A 23,746-nucleotide genomic window follows, 5' to 3' on the forward strand; every position below is an offset into this window, starting at 1 on the left:
AATGACTCTCCATCCATCTGAGTAAATGTTTGAACCTCTGTTTTGAGCCTGATGATCCTTTGAGGAGGATAAAACTTTGCTAAGAACTTGCTCACTAGATCCTCCCCATTGTTGATGCTTTCTCTTGGAAATGACTCCAACCATTGAGTAGCTTTGTCCCTCAGGGAAAATGGAAACAACAATAATTTGTAACTGTCAGGATGTACACCATTGGTCTTCACTGTGTTACATATCCTCAGGAAGGTGGATAGGTGATGGTTTGGATCTTCCAAGGGGCCTCCTCCATAAGAATAGTTGTTTTGCACCAAGGTGATGAGTTGGGGCTTCAATTCAAAGTTATTTGCATCGACATTTGGGGTAAGGATGCTACTCCCACAATGCCTTGGATTAGCAAATGTATATGAAGCCAAGACTCTCCTCTGGGATTGACCATTGTTGTTGGCCATTCTCATTGGTGGATTTGTTGGATTTGTTGAGTGTTCATCCAATTCATGATATTCTTCATCTGATTCTTCCTCTCCAGCAACATTTTTTTCTCTTGCTTCTCTTCTTAGCCTTCGGAGGATTCTTTCGTCAGTTTCATGAAAGGTAGGGATCTCTCTTCTTGCATCTGACATACAAGCAAAACACAAGAATCACACAATACCAGAAAAGCAATAACACTTCAATCCATGGCTGAAGTGAAATATTAGTTAGCTTAGGCAAAAATTCAAACAGTTAGCGTGTTAGTCAAAAATTAGAGAAACAGAAAAGAAAAAGTGCTTGATCTAGATCTCCACTTCACGTAATCATTGTCAATCTATTTCAATCCCCGGCAACGGCGCCAAAAACTTGATGCGTATTTTCAGAAAACGAAGAACGAATTCCAAACACACAAAACTAACCGGCAAGTGCACCGGGTCGTATCAAGTAATAAAACTCATGGGAGTGAGGTCGATCCCACAGGGATTGAAGGATTGAGCAACTTTAGTTTAGTGGTTGATTTAGTCAAGCGAATCAAAAGTTGATTTGAGTGGTTTGTATTCGACAGAAGCTAAATTGCATGAAATTTAAAAGGGAGAAGGGTAAATTGCAGAAAACTAAAGAGCAGAGCAAGTGAATAAGTTGAATCTTAAAGAACAAGTAATGTAAATTGCAGAAACTTAGATTGCAAGAAATGTAAATTGCAGAATCTTAAAGTGCAAGAAATGTAAATTACTTGAATTATAAAGGGGATTGGGAAGTGGGTTTGTAGAATTTAAACAAGGAAAAGTAAAATGCAATAAACAGAAAAGTAGAAGATGACTTGAATTAAACCGGATCTAAAACGGAAACGAGAGAAAGCTTGGTGTAGCAATAAAATAAAGAAATTGAAATTTAAGGATTTGGAGTGCATACATCGATGCGCACGCATAACACACGCGCACACGTGGATATGAAGTCACATGGCGACGCGTACGCGTGACATGACGCGCACGCGTGGGAAGTAAAAATGCTTTACTAAGCCCCCAAACATCAATTCTAAGTTTGGTGTTGGGTGATGCGTATTTTCGGAAAACGAGAAACGAATCCCAAACACACAAAACTAACCGGCAAGTGCACCGGGTCGTATCAAGTAATAATAACTCACGGGAGTGAGGTCGATCCCACAGGGATTGAAGGATTGAGCAATTTTAGTTTAGTGGTTGATTTAGACAAGCGAATCAAGAGTTGATTTGAGTGGTTTGTATTCGACAGAAGCTAAATTGCATGGAATTAACAGGGAGAGGGACAATTGCAGTAAATTAAAGAGCAGAGAAGGTAAATGTGCTGAATCTTAAAGAACAAGTAATGTAAATTGCAGAAACTTAGATTGCAAGAAATGTAAATTGCAGAATCTTAAAGTGCAAGAAATGTAAATTACTTGAATTATAAAGGGGATTGGGAAGTGAGTTTGCAGAATTTAAACAAGGAAAAGTAAAATGCAATAAACAGAAAAGTAGAAGATGACTTGAATTAAACCGGATCTAAAACGGAAACGAGAGAAAGCTTGGTGTAGCAATAAAATAAAGAAATTGAAATTTAAAACTGTAGATCTCAGGACTCAAGAGACTAGATAGCTGAGTCTAGATCTCACTGCCTTCCTAGATCCAGCAAGAACAATTGCAAAGGAAATAAAGAAGTGTAAATTGCAGAGAGAATAGAATAAGAAGCAATTAACAGAAAAGGAAATTCAATTAAGCAGAAAATTAAACAAGATCTCAAGGTGAGATTGAAACAGAAGTTCTTCAATTCTCCACCCAAGATCCGAAGCAAGAAAAGTAAAGAGTACTGAGCAAGAACAAGGAAGAAGAGAGATCAATTCTCCTCCCAAATTCTCTAGAATTCTAAAGCAACAAATCAAAAACGTAAAGGTGAGCTCTCTGTAAGTGTTCCAAGAATGCCAAAGGAAAAGCTCTACGAAAAACTTAAATCCTAAGCTATTTATACACTTTCTTCAAATGGTCTTCAAGCCTTGAATTGGGCCTTTGTTCTTGATGGAATTGGGTTGATAAAGGCCTTGGTTGATTGCTCTTGGAGTTGGAGAAAGATCCATTGTGAACCGGGTTGAAAAACATAAAAGCTTGAGTAAAAGTTTGAGTAAAAGTTTGAGGCAAACTTTTACTCAAACTTTTTATACCAGATGGCTTCACTTTGCTGCTACCAATGTTTGAGCCAAAGTTTGGGGTCAAACTTTTGCTCAAACGTTGGCCCCCTTGTAAATGTGTGTGGCGCCAACGTTTGAGCAAAAGTTTGACCTCAAACGTTGGCGCAAGCTTTTTCCTCCAGGGTGTGCAAGTGTGGCGCCAACGTTTGAGCAAAAGTTTGACCTCAAACGTTGGCGCAAGCTTTTTCCTCCAGGGTATTGATTTTGTGATGCCAACGCTTGCCAAAAAGTTTGAGGCAAATGTTGGCTCAAGCTTTTTTCCTCTGGAGTGTTTTCAACTCAATTGAAAGTTTGAGCTAAAGTTTGAGGCAAACTTTTGCTCAAGCTTTTTGTTCTCTCTTGCTCCTAGCCATTCCTTCTTTCTTCAACCTTCTTCAAAACTCTTTTCACCTATCATCAATCAACCAAACACATCAAAGCTTTGCTCAAAATCATGAGTTTGTTATTCTTTCATAATTTATGACAATTATAGCATAAAATCTCATGAAATTGCATTAATTCATACATGGTTGATTGAATCAAAGGAAACATGGAAATCTACCCAATTGGCTTGCTTATGGCTCAAGAAAGTGCATAAATCAATTGAAAACAAAAGAAAAAGGCTAGTGAAACTAGGCTAAGATGACTTGTCATCAACTACCCAGCCAAGCTTTCAGTGAAAGCTCCGGTCCAAAACACTAGACATGGGCAATGGCCAGCCAAGCTTTAAGATACAAATCAGGCATACAACAACTGAATTGATGAGAATAAAAAAAACTCTTGTGATGATGAGTTGAAACCTCGGTCGCTTCACAGCCAGCCAGACTTCAACAGATCATCATGAAACTCTAGAATTCATTCTTAAAAATTCTGAAGCCATAGAATAATTTAATTTTTTTTAATTTTTTAAAGTTTTTTTTCGAAAATAAAAACAAAAACAAAAAGCTTAAAATTAAAATAAAATTACCTAATCTGAGCAACAAGATGAACCGTCAGTTGTCCAAACTCGAACAATCTCCGGCAACGGTGCCAAAAACTTGGTGCACGAAATCATGATTGTTCATTCATTGGTAACTGTTCCGAGGGTTACCTAAAACTATAGGTCGATCTCGGATGAGATCTTCTGTACTGGTCGGAGATGACGTGTCCGGCTGGCTGGTTGCGGCCGGAGCTGTTGTGTCCGACTTGTTGGACTGACTGCACCTCTGATCCTTGGTCACCGGAGGGTGGGGGGTACCTACAAGAGACTCTGATGCTTAAGTTAGCACGATGCTTAAGTTAGCACGGGTATTAAGCAGGTTTATTGTAGAATCAGATTATGAGTTATACCTGGGTGCTCCAGTGTATTTATAGTAGTGTGGGCTGACCTTTCTGATAAGATAAGTTAGTTATCTGATCTTATCTTATTTCGAGTGAAGTCAGCTTATCTTCAAGGGAACCGCCTTTATCTCTATAGGCTTGGATTGCCTTTGAATTTGGGTCGTGTTCCTCTATTTGGGCCCTTTATTGGGCTTTCCTGTCGATTTGGCCGACCTCTTTCAGAAAAGGTCGGGTAGCCTGACCTGAAGAGGTCGGTCGCCTTGTCACCAATCATCCCAGGTCGGATAACTCGACCCAGGGTATGAACAGTGCCCCTTCTTGAGCTCGGCCTTCTTTTTTGAGGTTGAGTCCTTGACTTCGGTCCTTCTCTAGTGAAGCTGAACTCAAGCATTTTGTCGATTCCTTTATAGCAGCTTTTGAATGGAGAACATTTTTCCTCAAAAAGCCGCGCTTTTATATCAGCACTTTGGGAACGTGCGAGGGTTTAATACCTTCATTAATTGGTATTAATTGCCCCGTTTTTCCTTGTGGCCTTTTATTTTGAATTTGCGATCAGAAAATGGTTTCCCTTCTTCGCTCCTCTTCGTAACTTCTTTCGTTCTCTCGCTCTCTGTCCTTTGCCTACATTTTGCTTTTCTTGCGTTGCGGCGTCATTCGGCGATTTTCTGGGTAGTTTCCATATTTACGTCTTCATTTTCCCTCAAAGCTTCTTTCTTCTCCAGGTTAGTTCCATTCGCATTTTCTTTTTCTTTCGTTGCTTTGGCTTTGTGATGAAGTTTTGATTTTGCTTTAGAGAAAATTTGGATCTTTTTGTTTTTGTCGCACCTAATTGTTGTTGAAATGTGTATTCTGGAAGTTTTTTCATCTTCTGCATGACCTTTTTTGCCTTTCCTGTTGCTTGATATTTTTAGGGCTTTACATGTTCTGTTGTTTCTGTCTGATACCGATACCCAGAAAATCTGCATCTTTCCTTGCATTATTTGAAGATTGCTTTTTGTCTGATTCTGAAAAAAGGTTGCGCCTTTGATGGTTTCTACTTGGCGTGCTTGATGTTTGGGGATGCTTTTTGTTAGTAGACTGTAAGGCCGTGATTTTGATGACTTTTAAAAATGCTTGCTGTTTGAAGTCTTCTTTTCTTGTTTGAGAGATGCTGGGGTGCAAGCTGTTAGATTTTTCCTGAAAAACCTGCTTTGTTACTGCCTCCAAAGGATGCCCCAGGACTTTGGTTTGAGTCTTGGGGTTTTCCTTTTCTGTTTATTCGCCTGTATCGTATTGATCGAGTTGTTTTATCCCTTGTCCGAGATGTTTTTAGTAATCCCCTCTTCTTTTCTTATTGTAGGATTAGTTGGCCTCATGTCTTCTCGCCATAACATTGTAGAGATGTCTTCCAGAGTTCCCGAGGGGATGTCCGATTGGCTGGACTCCCTTATTTTGATGTGTGTTTCTGTTGTGGATGCTAAATTTTGCATAGAGCTGAGGAAGCGTCATAGGATTTGTGGTAACAGTGCCTGGGAGAGGGATTATGAGCTTGTTGCTCCTGATTCTGATGAGAGGGTTTGTTTTCCGACCTCCATCGAGGGAGAGCGTCCCTTTTTCTATGCCTATGAATATTTCTTCAGTCAGCTGGATGTTACTTTTCCTTTTACTGCTTTTGAGACCGACCTGTTGTGGTCGTGTAATATTGCCCCATCCCAGCTTCACCCGAATTCCTGGGATTTTATCAAAATTTTTCAGCTACTTTACCAAGAGTTAGGTGTAACACCTTCTCAGGCTCTCTTCCTTTATCTGTTTGTTTCCGCCAAGCCTGGTGGCTCTTCGAAAAAGAAAGCTTCCTGGGTTTTGTTTAGCTCTGCCCAGGGCCATAAAGTGTTTGCTATGTATGATGAGTCCTTTAAAGATTTCAAGAATTACTTCTTTAAGGTTCGTGCTGTCGAGGGGGCACGCCCCTTTTTTCTTGATGAAAATGATGAGCCTTCTTTCCCTCTAGAGTGGCAGAAGGATGTGAGAGTGTCTCGCTATTCCTGGGATATGCTTGACGATGTTGAGCATGCTTTTGTTGTTGTCGTTGAGGATTTATGGGGAGCAGCACCCCATCTTGATACAAAAAGGTTTTTGAGTGACCCATCCCTGGTCCGGGCTATTTTGGGTATTTTCCTGACTTGTTTCTATATTTGTTTCTTAGTTTTGGCTTCCTCATCTTGTGATTGTAACCCTTTACTGTGGCTGATTTTGTGTTTGCAGAGATGTCAAAAAATAATGAATCCATGAAGGCCTTCAAAAGGGCAAAGAAGGCGACTGCTGCTTAGAACATCTCGGCCAAGGCGGCCGGGGAGGGATCTTCCCAAGTGCAAGTGAAGGCACCTGTGCCGAGTTCTCCTGGACCGAGGAAGGTGATCCCTACTCCTCGGGTTTGTCTGGCTGACCCTCCACCAACTTCTACTCTAGTTTTGGTGCTCCTCCCGGCAAGAAACAAAAAATAGCTGAGCCTTTCAACCTTGGTGCTCCTGACTTTAATGCAATTGAATTTGTGGATCAACAAATCGGCCCCTACGGTGCCCTTCCTATGGACTTCATAACTCGAAGTAGTGTTAGAATGGCGTATATGGGGGCTGCCCTATACCGAACTGCTCAAAATCTTCCTCTCCATGCCACCAAAGCCTTTATGGAGGAGGCTAAATAGGAGTTTGATCGGATGAAGGGCTTGAAGGAGGAGCTTGAAGTAAAGGTGGCCAAGTTGGAGAAGGATCTGGAGAACGAGAAGGCGAGTTCGCTTTCTCTGGCTGCTTCTGTAAGGCTGGCCGAGGACACTGCACTGACGTATAAAGACAGCTATGTTACATCTTATCGGGAGGGAATACGTCTGAAGGCGGAGTTGGAGAATGGTCGAGCTGATTACTCCGAGCTCCAGGGTCATCTTGTTGGCAGCGTAACTGCTGCCTATGAGAACCTGAAAGAGCAAGTTCGGATTATTGCTCCCGAGGCCGACCTTACTCTCTTCAGCTTGGATAATGTTGTTAGGGATGGTAAGATTGTCCCTGATGACGAGGATGAGGATGATGTCGATCCCCTCCCTGTGTCTTCTGCCAAGGTGTCTGCTCCTGCTGTTCCTCCTGCCGAGGTCGGCCCTCCCGCTTCTGATCCTGACTGCCAGATCTTAAACCGGGATGATGGTACTGTGGATGCTGTGCCTATTCAGACTCGCCCTCCTTCACCCCGTACTGATGCTACTCAGAAAGCTTCTGATGTTTAATTGAACTTTTTATCTTGAATGTGTAGATAGCCCGGCTTGTGGGCTTTTAACTCTTTATTTTGTAAATTTCCTTTTGCTAACTGTTGACACTTGTTTAGTTGCTTATTTAGCAACTTTAGGCTAAAAAACAAGCAATAGCTTTCAAGTTCTTGGGGCTGATTTGGGTAGCCCCTTTGAATTTGTTTTCATCACAACTTCGCGCCTTTAGTATCACGTCGATCTTTATCTCGTCTAGGCACTTTTTCTAGGCTTTTGGTATTTTTGTGACTTTGATTCCTTTGAGGCAACAAACAAAAATCCTATTTTGTTTGGACCTTTTGTGAGGTCTCGGCCAGGTATTACTTTTTGTAGCCTTTCGTACTTTACGTGGGTCGACTTCATCATGTCGGATCCTTGAAAGTTACTTTTGTAATCCTCTTTTTTAGACCTTGTTCAGGTCTCTTTCAGAGATTACATTTATAACTTTTGTGTTTTGGGCTGACTTCGTCATGTCGGATCAAGTTATTGTGTAATCCTCTTTCTTGGACTTTGTTCAAATCTCTTTCAGGGATTACTTCTATAACTTTATGTTTTGGGCCGACTTCGTCATGTCGGGCCCTTCTAAGTTACTTTTGTAATCCTCTTTCTTGGACCTTGTTCAGGTCTCTTTCAGGGATTACTTCTATAACTTTATAGTCGGGCCCTTCTAAGTTACTTTTGTAATCCTCTTTCTTGGACCTTGTTCAGGTCTCTTTCAGGTATTACTTCTATAACTTTATGTTTTGGGCCAACTTCGTCATGTCGAGCCCTTCTAAGCTGCTTTTGTAATCCTCTTTCTTGGACCTTGTTCAGGTCTCTTTCAGGGATTACTTATATAACTTTATATTTTGGGCCGACTTCGTCATGTCGGGCCCTTCTAAGTTACTTTTGTAATCCTCTTTCTTGGACCTTGTTCAGGTCTTTTTCAGGGATTACTTCTATAACTTTATGTTTTGGGCCGACTTCGTCATGTCGGGCCCTTCTAAGTTACTTTTGTAATCCTCTTTCTTGGACCTTGTTCAGGTCCCTTTCAGGGACTACTTTTTATAACTTTTCATTTTGGGCCGACTTGTCATGTCGGGCCCTTCTAAGTTAAAGTAATCCTCTTTAATAGGGTTGGCCAGACCTCTTTTCAGGGTTTACTTATAACTTGGGTTGACTTGGTCCGACTTCTTAACGTCGGCCAGTCTTTAAGTTATTATTTAGCAATCCATAAGACCTCGTCAGGTTCTTTTTCCGGATCACTTTCGATAACTTCCTACATTATTCTGTGTTCATCTTTGCCAATTTGTAGAAGGTGGTTGCTATCTTTAGATCGTCTTTTAGGTGAATCGCGTTTTCACCTTTATCGGACGATTGTCTTTATCGTGATCGCGCAGTGAAATTGTTTTTCACTTTATGCTGATCTGTTGCTTTATAATCGGACGATGAATGCTTCAGATTAATGCATCTTGAAGACTTGTAGAATATCTAAAATATATTTTATTCAAAGGAAAGTGCAAATATATACATGTGGGAATTCATCCCTTTAAGTCAGATAGTGTCTGAGTCTTAACTTGGTGCCTCATTAAAAAACCTTTTCAGGAAAAAGAGTGCATCTAGTAGTGAGATCTTTACTTTTCTAGTTGTAGTACCTTCTTAGGTTGCAGGCGTGCCATGATCTAGAAAGCTCTCGTCCATCGAGTTCGGACAGTCTGTAGTAGCCCTTCCCAAGTACTTCTACAACTCGGTAAGGTCCTTTCCAGTTTGCTGCCAACTTTCCTTCTCCTGGTCGAGTTGTTCCAATATCGTTTCGGATTAGGATGAGATCATTCTCCGCGAAACTTCTCGGCACTACCCTTTGATTATATCTGGAAGCCATTCGACGTTTTAGTGCTTCTTCCCTGATCCGAGCTCTTTCTTGGATTTCAGGTAGTAGGTCGAGCTCTTCCCTCTGAAGTTGGGAGTTTGCTCCCTCATTGTAATGAACCACTCTAGGCGATCCTTCCTCAATCTCTACTGGGATCATTGCTTCTATTCCGTATGCTAACCGGAAGGGGGATTCCTTTGTGGTGGAATGTGGCGTCGTCCGATACGCCCATAGAACTTGTGGAAGCTCTTCTACCCAAGCTCCCTTTGCGTCTTGTAATCTCCTTTTTAACCCGGCCAATATGACTTTATTGGCCGCTTCGGCCTGTCCATTGGCTTGCGGATGTTCAACGGAGGTGTACTGGTGCTTTATGTTCAAGTCGGCTACTAATTTTCTGAATCCTGAATCTGTGAATTGAGTTCCATTGTCTGTGGTGATGGAGTGTGGAACCCCGAACCTTGTGACCATATTTCTATATAGAAATTTCCGGCTTCTTTGAACAGTGGCGTTGGCTAGGGGCTCTGCCTCGATCCACTTTGTAAAATAGTCTACCCCTACTATGAGGAATTTAACTTGTCCTGATCCCTGGGGGAAGGGTCCGAGAAAATCAAGTCCCCATTTTGCAAACGGCCAAGGTGAAGTTACACTGATGAGTTCTTCTGGCGGGGCGACGTGAAAGTTGGCATGTTTCTGACATGGTGGACATGTCTTTACAAATTCTGTAGCTTCTTTCTGTAGAGTTGGCCAATAAAATCCCGCCCTGAGTACTTTTTTGGCGAGAGCTCATGCTCCGAGATGATTGCCGCAGATGCCACCGTGTACTTCCTCTAGCACTTCCTTCGTGTTGTTGGTCGGCACACATTTTAGTAATGGTATTGAGATCCCTCTTTTGTATAGGATGTTGTTTATGATAGTGTAGTACTGTGCCTCCCTTTTTAACCTTTTTGCCTCCTTTTCTTCTGCGGGGAGTGTTTCTGTTTTGAGGTAGTTAATTATGGGGGTCATCCATCCTTGGTCCTGACTTGTTACGGCTAGGACTTTTTTCCTCTTCCAAGAGTGACGGGTTCTGTAGCATTTCCTGGATGAGGCTTCTATTGTTGCCCCCTGGTTTGGTGCTGGCTAGTTTTGAGAGTGCATCAGCTTGGGTATTTTGTTCACAGGGTATGTGGCAGATCTTGTATTCCCCGAGTTGTCCGAGCTATTCCTTGGTTTTATCCAAATACTTTTTCATGGTGGGATTTTTGGCTTGGTAGCTCCCGGTTATCTGTGAGGTGACTACTTGTGAATCGCTGTAAATGTTGAGTTTTTGAGCTCCAACCTCTTTAGCCAGCTTCAAACCAGCTAATAACGTTTCATATTCCGCTTGATTGTTTGAGGCCGGGAATCCGAATTTAAGGGAGAGCTCAACTTGAGTTCCTTGGTTGCTTTCTATTATAACACCTGCGCCGCTTCTAGTCTTATTTAAAGAACCGTCCACATAGAGATTCTATTATGTGGGGATTTCCGGGGCATCTGTGAATTCTGCGATGAAGTCGGCCAGATACTGTGATTTGATGGCCGTCTGAGCTTCATATTGGAGGTCAAACTTGGATAATTCGACTGCCCATTGTAAAATTCTACCTGCTAAATCTGTTTTCTGCAATATTCCTTTTATGGGCTGGTTAGTTCGAACCTTAATGGTGTGAGCCTGGAAGTATGGGCGAAGTCGTCGAGATGTTAGAACGAGAGTATAGGCAAACTTTTCTATTTTCTGGTAGTTCAACTCAGATCCCTGTAGCGCTTTACTAATGAAGTAGACGGGTTGTTGCCCACTTTTGTCTTCTCTGACTAGTACTGAGGCTATTGCCCGACTTTCTACTGCAAGATATAATATGAGCGGTTCTCCTTTTCGTGGCCGAGATAGGATAGGTGGCCGTCCCAAGAAATCCTTGAAGTCTTGGAAGGCTTGTTCACATTCTGTTGTCCATTCGAACTGATTTCCCTTCCTTAAAGTAGCATAGAAGGGGAGAGATCTTATCGCTGATCCTACTAAGAACCTGGATAGGGCGGCCAATCTCCCGTTGAGTTGCTGTACTTCTTTGACACAGGTTGGGCTTTTCATGTTGAGTATGGCTTGACATTTATCTGGATTTGCTTCAATTCCTCTTTGTGTGAGCATGAAACCTAAAAATTTGCCTGTTTCTACTGCAAAGGTGCATTTTGCGGGATTGAATCGCATGTCATGCTTCCTTATAGTGTCAAACACCTGAGCCAGGTCGGATAATAATGTCTCTTCACTTTGTGTCTTTATCAACTTGTCGTCCACATAGACTTCCATGATTTTCCCGATGTGATCTGAGAAGACTTTATTCATTAGCCTTTGATAAGTAGCTCCCGCATTCTTGAGACCGAAAGGCATCACAATGTAGCAGTAGTTCACTTTTGGCGTTAAAAACGAAGTCTTTTCTTGATCTGGTGGATACATGGGGATTTGGTTGTATCCCGAGTATGCGTCCATAAACGAGAGGTGTCTATATCCGGAGGAAGCATCGACCAGAGCGTCGATACTTGGGAGTGGGTTAGGATCTTTTGGGCAGGCTTTGTTGAGATCGGTGTAATCGGTGCACATTTGCCACTTCCCCTTTGATTTTCTTACCAAGACGACGTTGGCTAGCCATAGTGGGTACTTGACCTCTCTTATGAATCCTGCCTCCAGTAATGCTTGTACCTGTTCTTCCACAGCTTGGGATTGCTCTGGCCCAAGTTTTCTTCGTCTTTGCTGTACTGGCCGAGATCCTGGATAGACTGCCAAATTGTGGCACATTAGCTTGGGGTCTATGCCTGGTATGTCTGCGGCTTTCTATGCGAAGAGATCGACATTATCTCGTAAGAATTATACCAGTAATTCTTTTGAGTCTCCTCTCAGGATCGTGCCGATATTAGTCGTTTTGTTCGAGGTGTCTCCGATCTGAACCATCTCTATCTCACCTTCTTGCTGCGGACGGAGTTCTTCTCGTCTCTGAACTCCGCCAAGCTCAATTGTGTGAAACTCTTCTCCTCTGCCTCTGAGATTTAGACTTTCGTTATAACAGCGGCGTGCCATCTTTTGGTCTGCTTTTATGGTGGCTATCCCCTCTGTAGTTGGGAATTTCATGCATAGATGTGGAGTCGAGACTATTGCACCGAGTTGATTTAGTGTTGTCCGGCCTATTAGAGCATTGTAGGCTGAATTCACGTCGACCACAATGTAGTCTACTTTGAGTGTCCTGGATTGGTTCTCTTTTTCGAAGGTTGTATGTAGTGATACGTATCCTAGCGGTTGTACCGGGGTAACTCCCAGTCCGAACAAACTGTTCGAGTACACCTTAAGCTCCTTATTTTCTAGGCCGAGTTTGTCGAAGGCAGTTTTGAATAGGATGTCGGCGGAGCTCCCTTGGTCTACTAATGTGCGGTGCAGATTGGCGTTTGCCAGTATGATGGTGATGACCATGGGGTCGTCGTGTCCCGAGATGATACCGGATGCGTCCTCTTTAGTGAATGTGATTGCAGGGATATCGGGTGCTTCTTCCTTTCCCTCGACATGATATACTTCTTTGAGATATCTTTTGCGGGATGATTTGGAGATTCCTCCCCCTGCGAATCCGCCGTGTATCATACGGACGTGTCTTTCCGGTGTACGAGGTGATCGCATGGTTTGTCCGGTATCTTCGTCCCTTCGTCTCTTTCTTTGGTCGTCATCTCGGGTGGCTAGAAACCGATCTAGTTTTCCTTCCCTCACCAATTTTTCTATGATGTTCTTTAGGTCGAAGCACTCGTTGGTGGAGTGCCCTCGCACTCGATGATACTCGCAATATTCATTCCGGTTTCCTCCTCCTCTTTTGCCTTTGAGTGGCCGTGCTGGGGGTATTTTCTCCGTATGGCAGACTTCTTTGTATACGTCGACTAGGGATGCCCTGAGAGGAGTGTAATTGTGATATTTTTTATTTTCTCTCCTTGTCAGTCTTCTTTCCTTTTGGATTCCTTGTCTTTATCTCGGTAGGGGACCCCGGATTTTGAGGTTTCTCCTAACCGAGCGTTTTCTTCCATGTTGATGTATTTTTCTGCTCGCTCCTGTACTTCGTCTAAGGAGGTAGGGTACTTCTTTGATATGGACTGGCTAAAAGGTCCTTCTCGTAGGCCATTAATGAGTCCGATAATGGCGGCCTCTGTTGGCAAGCTTTGTATGTCCATGCATGTTCTGTTGAATTATTCCATGTAGTTGCGGAGGCTCTCCCGATCTCCTTGCTTGATCCCTAGTAAACTGGGGGCGTGCTTGGTCTTATCTTTCTAGATGGAAAATCTGGCTAGGAATTTTTTGGCCAGGTCGTCAAAGTTTGAGATGGACCTTGGAGGTAGGTTGTCGAACCATCTGATTGCTGTCTTCGTGAGAGTTGTTGGAAAAGCTTTGCAACGAACGGCGTCCAAGTCGTCGGTGAGGTACATTCTACTTCTGAAATTACTGAGATGATGGTTGGGATCTGTGGTGCCATCATACAAAATCATATCCGGGAGTTTGAAGTCTTTTGGGATTTTAGTTTTCATGATTTCCTTGGTGAATGGATCTTGTTCTTTGTGTGAATTCTTCTCAGGAGTAGTCCGAGGAGCTTTGGATTTGAGATCGGCTTCTAATTACATTAGTTTATCTTCCAATTCTCGATGCCGCCGTACCTCTCTTTGTAGATCCTTTCCGACCTCTCGTTGTTGTTGGGTTTCTTTTTCAAGTTGCTTTAAGCGGTCTTGAAGTGCTGCTATTACCTCCGGATTTGATGAGTTTTTGTCCCTGTTGGATTCCGGAGTATCTTTTAGCGTAGCGTCCGCGTTCTTGTGCGGTGTTCTGTTTTCCAGATCTGAATGTGGTCGTTATCATGGCCGTCCGCCATGGTGTTAGAATGACTTCCAGGTCCCCGGCAACGGCGCCAATGTTCCAAGGGTTACCTGAAACTGTAGGTCAATCTCGGATGAGATCTTCTGTACTAGTCGGAGATGACGTGTCCGGCTGGCTGGTTGTGGCCGGAGTTGTTCTGTCTGACTTGTTGGACTGACTGCACCTCTGATCCTTGGTCACCGGAGGGTGGGGCGTACCTGCAAGAGACTCTGATGCTTAAGTTAGTACGGGTATTAAGCAGGTTTATTGTAGAATCAGAGTATGAGTTATACCTGGGTGCTCCAGTGTATTTATAGTAGTGTTGGCTGACCTTTCTGATAAGATAAGTTAGTTATATGATCTTATCTTATTTCGAGTGAAGTCAGCTTATCTTCAAGGGAACCGCCTTTATCTCTATAGGCTTGGATTGCCTTTGGATTTAGGTGGTGTTCCTCTATTTGGGCCCTTTATTGGGCTTTCCTGTCCATTTGGCCGACCTCTTTGAGAAGAGGTCAGGTAGCCTGACCTGAAGAGGTTGGTCGCCTTGTCACCAATCATCCCAGGTCGGATAACTCGACCCAGGGTATGAACAGTAACGATGCCAAAAACTTAATACGCACGTTCATAATCTTAGTTCTTTTTCACAACTTCGCACAACTAACCAGCAAGTGCACCGGGTCATCCAAGTAATAAACCTTACGTGAGTAAGGGTTGATCCCACGGAGATTGTCGGCTTGAAGCAAGCTATGGTCATCTTGCAAATCTCAGTCAGGCGTATTCAAATGGTTATGGTGAATTGATAGTTAAAATATAATTAAAATATAAAATAGGATGGAGATACTTATGCAATTCATTGGTGAGAATTTTAGATAAGCGTATGGAGATGCTTTTGTTCCTTCTGAACCTCTGCTTTCCTACTGTCTTCATCCAATCATTCATACTCCTTTCCATGGCAAGCTGTATATTGGGCATCACCGTTGTCAGCGGCTACATCCCGTCCTCTCAGTGAAAATGGTCCAAATGCGTTGTCACCGGACGGCTAATCATCTGTCGGTTCTCGATCATGCTGGAATAGGATCCAGTGATCCTTTTGCGTCTGTCACTACGCCCAGCACTCACGAGTTTGAAGCTCGTCACAGCCATCCCTTCCCAGATCCTACTCGAAATACCATAGACAAGGTTTAGACTTTCCGGATCTCAAGAATGGACACCAATAATTCTAGCCTATACCACGAAGACTATGATCGTAAATTAGAAGGCTAAGAGATATGCATTCAAGCTTGCTTTCATGTAGAATGGACGTGTTTGTCAGGCACGCATTCATAAGTGAGAATGGTGATGAGCGTCACATAATCATCACATTCATCATGTTCTTGTGTGCGAATGAATATCTTAGAGAAGAAATAGGCTTGAGTTGAATAGAAAAATAATAGTACTTTGCATTAATTCATGAGGAACAGCAGAGCTCCACACCTTAATCTATGGTGTGTAGAAACTCTACCGTTGAAAATACATAAGAACAAGGTCTAGGCATGGCCGAATGGCCAGCCTCCCCAAATGGCATATGAATTCGAAAATAGGGAAAAAGAACGATCCCTGATCAAGGATGATCAAAAGATGATTTAAATACAATAGTAAAAAGTCCTATTTATACTAAACTAGTTACTAGGGTTTACAAAGATAAGTAAATGATGCAGAAATCCACTTCCGGGCCCACTTGGTGTGTGCTTGGGCTGAGCATTGAGCTTTCATGTGTAGAGACTCTTTTTGGAGTTAAACGCCAGTTTGAAGCCTGTTTCTGGCGTTTAACTCTGGTTTGCAACCTGTTTTTGGCGTTTGACTCCAGAATAGGGAAGGGAGTTGGCATTTGAACGCCAGTTTGCGTCATCAAAACTCGGGCAAAGTATGAACTATTATATATTGTTGGAAAGCCCTGGATGTCTAATTTCCAACACAATTAAGAGCGCGCCACTTAAGTTTCTGTAGCTCCAGAAAATCCATTTCGAGTGTAGGGAGGTCAGAATCCAACAGCATCTACAGTCCTTCTTCAGCCTCTGAATCAGATTTTTGCTCAAGTCCCTCAATTTCAGCCAGAAAATATATGAAATCACAGAAAAATACACAAACTCATAGTAAAGTCTAGAAATGTGATTTTTGAATGAAAACTAATAAAATTATATTAAAAACTAACTAAATCATACTAAAAACTATGTAAAAATAATGCCAAAAAGCGTATAAATAATCCGCTCATAAATGAGCATCACATAATCATCACATTTATCATGTTCTTGTGTGTGAATGAATATCTTAGAGAAGAATTAGGCTTGAGTTGAATAGAAAAACAATAGTACTTTGCATTAATTCATGAGGAACAGCAGAGCTCCACACCTTAATCTATGGTGTGTAGAAACTCTACCGTTGAAAATACATAAGAACAAGGTCTAGGCAAGGCCGAATGGCCAGCCTTCCCAAATGGCATATGAATTTGAAAATAGGGAAAAAGACTAGTCCCTGATCAAGGATGATCAAAAGATGTAAAATAAATCACTAAAAGTAGTTTTATACTAAACTAGTAGCTAGGGTTACATAAGATAAGTAAATGATGTAGAAATCCAATTTCGGGCCCACTTGGTATGTGCTTGGGCTGAGCATTGAGCTTTCATGTGTAGAGACTCTTTTTGGAGTTAAACGCCAGGTTTCATTGAGCGTTTAACTTTGATTTGTAACTTGTTTTTGGCGTTTAACGCCAGAATAGGCAGAAACCTGGCGTTAATCGCCAGTTTACGTTATCTAAACTCGGGCAAAGTATATACTATTATATATTTCTGGAAAGCCCAGGATGTCTATTTTTCAACGCAATTGAGAGCGTGCCAATTGGATTTCTGTAGCTCCATCAAATCCACTTCGAGTGCAGGGAGGTCAGAATCCAACAGCATCTGCAGTCCTTTTTTAGCCTCTGAATCAGATTTTTGCTCAAGTCCCTCAATTTTAGCCAGAAATTACCTGAAATCACAGAAAACACACAAACTCCTAGTAAAGTCCAGAAATGTGATTTTTATATAAAAACTAATAAAATTATATTAAAAATTAACTAAATCATACTAAAAACTATGTAAAAACAATGCCAAAAAGCGTATAAATTATCCGCTCATCGCAACACCAAACTTAAATTGTTGCTCGTCCCCAAGCAACTGAAAATCAAATAGGATAAAAAAAATAAAATATACTATAAATCCCAAAATATCAATGAAACTTAACTCCAATCAGATGAGCGGGACTAGTAGCTTTTTGCCTCTGAACAGTTTTGGCATCTCACTTTATCCTTTGAAGTTCAGAATGATTGGCATCTATAGGAACTCAGAATTCAAATAGTGTTATTGATTCTCCTAGTTCAGTATGTTGATTCTTGAACACAGCTACTTTATGAGTCTTGGCCGTGGCCCTAAGCACTTTTTTTTTCCAGTATTACCACCGGATACATAAATGCCACAGACACATAATTGGGTGAACCTTTTCAGATTGTGACTCAGCTTTGTTAAAGTCCCCAATTAGAGGTGTCCATGGTTCTTAAGCACACTTTGTTTTTGCTTTGGACCTCGACTTTAACCGCTCAGTCTCAAGCTTTTCACTTGACACCTTCACGCCACAAGCACATGGTTAGGGACAGCTTGGTTTAGCCGCTTAGGCCAGGATTTTATTCCTTTAGCCCCTCCTATCCACTGATGCTCAAAGCCTTGGATCCCTTTTACCCTTGCCTTTTGGTTTTAAGGGCTATTGGATTTTTCTGCTTGCTTTTTTTCTTTTTCTTTCTTTATTTTTCGCCTTCTTTTTCTTTCTTTTTTTTCGCATTTTTTTTTCTGCAAGCTTTGTTCTTCACTGCTTTTTCTTGCTTCAAGAATCATTTTTATGATTTTTCAGATCATCAAATAACATTTCTCCTTTTTCATCATTCTTTCAAGAGCCAACAATTTTAACATTCATAAACAACAAATTCAAAAGACATATGCACTGTTCAAGCATTCATTCAGAAAACAAAAAGTATTGTCACCACATCAAAGTAATTAAACTAGTTTCAAGGATGAATTCGAAATCCTGTACTTCTTTTTCTTTTGTGATTAAAAGCATTTTTTTCATTTAAGAAAGGTGATGGATTCATAGGACATTCATAGCTTTAAGACATGGACACTTAGACACTAGTGATCATGTAATAAGACACAAACATAAATAGACATAAAGCATAGTAGACGAAAAACAGAGAAAATAAATAGACAAGGAGATTAAGGAACGGGTCCACCTTAGTGAGGGTGGCGTATTCTTCTTCTTGAAAAACCAATGGTGTTCTTGAGCTCATCTATGTCTCTTCCTTGTCTTTGTTGTTCCTCCCTCATAGCTCTTTGATTCTCTCTAATCTCATGGAGAATGATGGAGTGCTCTTGGTGCTCCATCCTTAGTTGTCCCATGTTAGAACTTAATTCTCCTAGGGAGGTGTTGATTTTCTCCCAATAGTTTTGTGGAGGGAAGTGCATCCCTTGAGGCATCTCCGAGATTTCATGGTGAGAAATTTCCTCATGCTCTTGTTGAGGTCCATGATCTCTTGTTTGGTCCATCCTTTTCTTGGTGATGGGCTTATCCTCATCAATGAGGATGTCTCCCTCTATGTCAATTCCAGCCAAATTGCAGAGGTGGCAAATGAGGTGAGAAAAGGCTAACCTTGCCAAAGTGGAGGACTTGTCAGCCACCTTGTAGAGTTCTTGAGGTATAATCTCATGAACTTTCACTTCCTCCTCAATCATAATACTATGAATCATGATGGCCCCGTCTATAGTAACTTCAGACCGATCGCTAGTAGGAATAATTGAGCGTTGGATGAACTCTAACCATCCTCTAACTACAGGCTTAAGGTCCGGTCTTCTCAATTGAACCGGCTTGCCTCTTTAGTCAACTTTCCATTGAGCTCCTTCCACACATATGTCCATGAGGACTAGGTCTAACCTTTGATCAAAGTTGACCCTTCTAGTGTAGGGGCGTGCGTTTTCTTGCATCATTGGCAAGTTGAACGCTAACGTTACATTTTCCGAGCTGAAATCTAAGTATTTCCCCTAAACCATTGTAAGCTAGTTCTTTGGGTTTGGGTTCATACTTTGATCATGGTTCCTAGTGATCCATGCATTTGCATAGAACTCTTGAATCATTAAGATTTTGACTTGTTGAATAGGATTAGAGAGAACTTCCCATCCTCTTCTTCTAATCTCTTGTCGGATCTCCGGATACTCGCTCTTTTAGAGCTTAAAAGGGACCTCATGGATCACCTTCTTCTTGGCCACAACTTCATAGAAGTGGTCTTGATGGACCTTTGAGATGAATCTCTCCATCTCCCATGACTCAGAGGTGGAAGCAATTGCCTTCCCTTTCCTCTTTCTTGAGGTTTCTCTGGCTTTAGGTGCCATTGATGGTTATGGAAAAACAAAAAGCAATGCTTTTACCACACCAAACTTAAAAGGTTTGCTCGTCCTTGAGCAAAAGAAGAAAGAAATTAGTAGAAGAAGAAGAAAATGAAGGAGATGGAGTGAGAGAGTGTATTTGGCCAAGGGGGAGAAGTAGTGGTTGTGATGTGTGAAAACGGAGTAGTGTTAAGGGGTTTATATAGGGGTGGATAGGAGGTTAGGTTTCGGCCATTAGGGTTGGGTTTGGGAGGAAAAGGAATTTGAATTTGGAGGTAGGTAGGGTTTATGGGGAAGAGGTAATAAGGTGATTGGTGAAGGGTTAAACGCCAGTTTGATGCTTCTTACTGGCGTTTAAACGCCAGTTTGAAGCTTCTTACTGGCGTTTAAACGCCAGTAAGCTCTTCCTCCAGGGTGAGCTGTTTTTAATGCTGTTTTTCATTCTGTTTTTGATTTTTCAGTAGTTTTTGTGACTTCACATGATCATCAACCTAAAGAAAACATAAAATAGCAATGGAAAATAAATAGATATAATTAAATAACATTGGGTTGCCTCCCAACAAGCGCTTCTTTAATGTCAATAGCTTGACAGTGAGCTCTCATGGAGCCTCACAGAAAATCAGAGCAATGTTGGGGCCTTGATAAACCACTATTTTATGGTTTATATTGTGTTTAATTGTGTGATTTTGTCATGATCCTTGCCCACTTATTCATCAATTTAGCATGCACTTAGATTTCCTTCCTAAATTCAATACATGTTTGAAAACTGCTTCCTAGAGACTTAAATTATTTACTTTTAATTCTCCTTTATTCCATTTGATGCCGTGATCTGTATGTCAAGTGTTTCAGGCCTTATAGGGCATGAATGAGATGGAGATTGGAGAGGAAGCTAGCAAAAATGGAAGGAACACAAGAATTTGAGGAGATAACCAGCAAGAAGTGACGCGGTCGCATGGCTCACGCGACCGCGCGAAGGAGCGCAAATCGTAGCGATGCGGTCGCATGGCTTGCGCGGCCGCGCGGATTGGAAAGCGCTAGTGACACGGTAGCGTGGACGACGCGAACGTGTGGAGAGGAAAAAGCGCAAGCGACGCGTCCGCATGAACGACGCGATCGCGTGACATGTGCGATCTGCATAATCTGCAGAATCCACTGGGGGTGATTTTGGGCCTTATTCCGACCCAGTTTTCGGCCCGGAACAGCAGACTAGAGTCAGAGAATATGCAGAAACAACGGAGACATTCATTCAGTAGTTTTTAGATCTAGTTTTTCACTCTCTTAGGTTTTTCTCTCTAGTTTTAGGATTTTAATTTTCAATTGATTTTAGCATTGGAACATTGAGAAGAGTTATTTCCTCATCAAGACATCATCATTCTAGTTTGTTCTCTTAATTTGGTTCTAATCTTCCATGTTCTTTGTTATGTTCAATTTTGTCATTCAGATACTTTTATGATTATTTAATGCAAGGATTATTTCTTTTTAATTCAATTTCAATATCAATAATCATGTCTTCTTTTAATTTCCTTTCATGTGCCATGGATTCTTTATTTACAATGCGTGAGTAGTTCCCTTACTTGATGGGGAGTTGATTAAAAGGAACTCTTGAGTTGGAAGGATTGAAAGAAAATTTGTAATTGGGTTAAATGTTGGATTGCTATCTTGTCACCGACACCAATCCCTTTGAACTAAGTGGGTTGCAACTTGTGAACAGATCTGGCATTCCCACTTGTTTGACTTTCCTTTACCTAGTAAAGGATAACCAAACAAAACAACCATTAATTATAAATTAATCTTACAATTACACCATCAATGAAAGAGATTCCAAACAATCAATTCCCAGTCAAGGCTTTTATTTATATTATTTAAAATTCCTCAATTTAATTCCCAATTTACCTAGCTCAACTTCTTGGAACATCTGATTAATAAAATAGCACACTTTTCTGCAACTCATTGGGAGACGACCTGGGACTTAAAACTCCCAGAAATTTTAATTTAAACTCTTTGTGACATATTTCTAAATTGATAGGCAGATTTTCGGTGAGTTAAGAACTATACTCGCAACGTAACCATTTTAATAAATTTTTAATTCACCAGCTTCTGCTTCCTATCAATTTTTGGCGCCGTTGCCGGGGAGTTGCAATAGAGTGCTAATTTTATTAATTAGAATTTATTTATTTGCATTTTATTTAATTTTGCTACTATGAGCTCCATGTTTCTTCCGTCAAATGACACGTTCACTTCCTGATCCGCGCTTGCTAATATTCGATCCTGAAATTGAAAGGACAATTTCACGAATAAGGCGAGAACAGCGTAGGTTAGCCCACTCTGAGGGCAGATCTGAAAGTGAATTTGAGGAAGAAACCAGCCCCCATTCTACTGATTCGGTTGTTTTACGTGCAGAAAACATGGCAGCTAGAAGAGTTACCATTCAGGAGGAAGGAGCTCCTGATTTTACAATGCAACCGTTTCAAGCGCATCATCCAGCGGTAGCTATGGATTTTGAAATAAAGACCGCACTGCTAAATTTGATGCCCAAGTTTCATGGCCTACCTGCTCAAGAGCCTATTAAGCACTTGAGATATTTCCAGGCATCCTGTTCTACTGTCAGGCATGATGGCACTGATGAAACTTCAATTCTGCTGAAAGCTTTTCCGTTCTCTCTTGAGGGAAAAGCAAGAGAGTGGTACTACACTCAACCTCTAGCAAATGTATCCAACTGGGATACACTCAGAAAGGAGTTTCTGGAGAAATTCTTTCCATCTGAAGTTACTGATAAACTAAGGAAGGATATCTCTACAATTGTTCAGGATGACAATGAGACTCTCTTTGAATACTGGGAGCGCTTCAATAATCTTCTGGAAGCATGCCCCCACCACATAATTGACAAGATCGTGCTACTCAGCTATGTCACACAAGGAATGAGGCCCCAGGATAAGACCACATTGGAAAGTGCCAGCAATGGGTCTATGAAGAAGTACAAGACCACTGATGAAGCTTGGCAATTGATCAGTGATTTAGCTGAATCTACTCGGAACCACAGACAGAAGCAAGGCCGTTCAAGGGCCGTTGTAGAAGTATCTTCTGGCATAGAGACTGCTGCTCTAAATCGAAGCATCTGTGAGATGACCAACCTGCTGAAGCAAATGCAGTTGAATCAACAAGCTCAGCAAACTCAACCACAGCAAAACCAACAACTAGTCCCAAAAAAAATTTGTGGAATTTATGCTGATTACAGTCATTACACTGATGAATGCCCGCAGCTCCAACAAGAAGACAACATGGTGGCATCCACTCACAACTTCTATGACCGCCCCAACCAAGGGTACAATCAAAGTGGAAATAATAACCATGGATGGCAGGACAATTCAAACCAGAATTGGAGGGACAACAATAATAGAGGAGGCAGAGATAATCAGGGAAATCAGAGGTGGAATAATAACAAAAACAGGCAGCAAAATCAACCTTACCGAGCACCTCACCTGAGGCAAAACCAGGGACCACCGAACAATCAGCAGCAAACCTCTCAATTTACTCATTCTTCTGTATCTTCTAATAAAGATTTATTACAAGCTTTTGAGAAAAGACAACTGGCCATGGAAAATACCATCGTGAACAATATTAACGCCAGTCTGAATGGTTTCACCTCTACTCTGCAAGCTTTTATGTCACAGCTTAGTTCAGCGCAAAATTCCAGTAACCAACCTTCAAGCACCACTGGAATCCCCTCTCAACCATTACCCAATCCAAAGGGAGGCATTAATGCCATCACCCTGAGATCCGGAACCACACTGCAGGAGAGGAATCAAGAGGAACCAAGCTCACTAGAATACGCCTCAGCTGAAGAGGTGGTGGAAATCGAAGATGTTGAAGAGGAAGAGGATATACAGGACATAGCTGAAGAAGAGATAGCTCCACCACAGGAAGAAGCACAAAAAGGCGCAGGCACCACAGAAAATACTACTCCCATTCCATTTCCACAACTTGCAAGGAAGCCCAGGAAGCAGCTGGAACCTGATCCTAAAATGGTAGAAATATTCAAAAAGGTTGAGGTAACTGTTCCCCTTTTTTATGTTATTCAGCAGGTACCTAAATATGCAAAGTTTCTAAAAGACTTATGTATTCATAAAGACAAAATTAACGAATTAGAAACTATTCCTTTAGGTAGTTCTATATCTGCTTTAATGGGAGGATTACCTAAAAAATGTAGTGATCCAGGTCCTTGCATAGTTAGTTGTACCATTGGTGGTGTAGTAATTTATGACTGCATGTGTGATTTAGGAGCATGTGTCAGTATAATGCCTTTGTCTATATATGATGTTTTAAGGCTCCCTCCCTTAAAAAG

At 41.6% G+C, this 23,746-nt stretch overlaps 1 non-coding gene across 1 annotated transcript; it reads right to left on the reverse strand.

The window, feature by feature from the left end:
• Positions 1-22,178: 22,178 nt before the first annotated feature.
• LOC148565111 (small nucleolar RNA R71) lies at positions 22,179-22,285 on the reverse strand. Its single transcript, XR_015884592.1, has one exon. It is a non-coding gene; the product is annotated as a small nucleolar RNA R71 (small nucleolar RNA).
• Positions 22,286-23,746: the final 1,461 nt, after the last annotated feature.

The sequence above is a fragment of the Arachis ipaensis genome, chromosome B5 (genome assembly GCF_059453495.1).
Source record: "Arachis ipaensis isolate K30076 ecotype BB chromosome B5, ASM5945349v1, whole genome shotgun sequence".
Taxonomy (NCBI): domain Eukaryota; kingdom Viridiplantae; phylum Streptophyta; class Magnoliopsida; order Fabales; family Fabaceae; genus Arachis; species Arachis ipaensis.